Here is a 1,462-nt window from a genome sequence, read left to right on the forward strand (position 1 = left end):
TGTGTGTGTGTGTGTGTGTGTGTGTGTGTGTGTGTGTGTGTGTGTGTTGGGCTAGGGAAATTCACTGCAACACCCACACCCTTTTCACCTCCTGATACCTCGGAAGCACTCTGACATTAGGGATGGAAGATTCTCTTGCGAAGAGAACGGCCGGTCCCTGCCGCAACACCCTTCCCACCACATCGGGAGACTTCAGCAGCTCTCTCGATTGTTAGTCACGTACACGTTCACATACATACAAACCATCACTTCAGTCAGACCTAGACTTTAGACGCCAATATACTGCAAAATTTCAATTAAAAATTGAGAAAACCACCCGTTGAGCCACTGCTGTGTGGGGATGGGGGACGGAGCACCTATAAACTTAATTTGAAATATGACAAGTGAATTTATCTCCGACACACATAATGCTGCAGTTGTGGATGGCAGCCTTCCTTGTGCAGCCCCTCCTTTCACCCTCTCCTCTCAGACCATATCCTACTCTAATCCCTCTTCTTCTGCCAAATGACAGTGACCCACCTGGAATTTTCTAGAACCTGCAGCATTTTTCTGTTCCCTACACCACATCCCAGCAGTAGATAACACCGTTGAAGACAGTCTCACCTAGCCCCCTCCAAAGACTATAATCTCTGATGAGACCTGCGTTTCCCAGATCCTCACTAAAGCATCCCAGCTTAAGCCCACTCTTCTGGAGAAGGGTTACACTGGTTGGCAGCTACTAAGCTAGTGGGGGACCATCCTTAACCTCTGGGGCTGGGGAAGTCCAGGGGAGGTGAACCCTGTCTATCAAGTTCCTCACTGATGGCAGGTCTCCTTCCAGTAGACCCACACAAACGGCTCATCTTCTTCATCCTCCTTGGTGTCTTTCTCCTCTCTTCTATCCTACACTCCTCTTCTATCCCACACTCAAGCAGCCAAGCTGCTTTTAACCCTAAGGGTTCAGGACAGAAACATACAGATGCCAGGTCTGACCAGCCAGTAAACCTATGCTTGGAGCTCACTTCTCAGGCTTTCAGACTTTGGTGAAATCTCTGTCCTCAGAAGGGGCTAATATCTCACATTTAAATCTTATTTTCACTAAGCCCTGGCATATTAGTTAGAAAGGCTGAAGGCAGAGGAGTCACTGAGTAGAATGGACTCTTGGGTTAGAGAGTGATGGAGTGGGGTTTGGCATAGACCGGGTGTCATCAAGCAGGACACCACCAGGGGACTTGGAGCTATTGCTTTATATATGTTCATTGATACTCTTGTCTATAATTCTATACTTAATCACAAGGAGTCCAAAATGTATGATGTAAACTCTTGCTGCAAGATCAGTTTGAGGGTGAATGTTAAAATAATTTTTGTGTCTGGCTTTTGCTCCATTAGGGTGGGTTACTAGACATATACTGGCTAGATTGTATTATGATTAATTTAATTAAAAAATTCTCAGCACATCACAAGCTGCCTTATTGCCTTATGT

This window comes from Monodon monoceros, unplaced genomic scaffold (genome assembly GCF_005190385.1).
Source record: "Monodon monoceros isolate NGI ecotype Baffin Bay Population unplaced genomic scaffold, NGI_Narwhal_1 Super_Scaffold_22, whole genome shotgun sequence".
Taxonomy (NCBI): Eukaryota; Metazoa; Chordata; class Mammalia; order Artiodactyla; family Monodontidae; genus Monodon; species Monodon monoceros.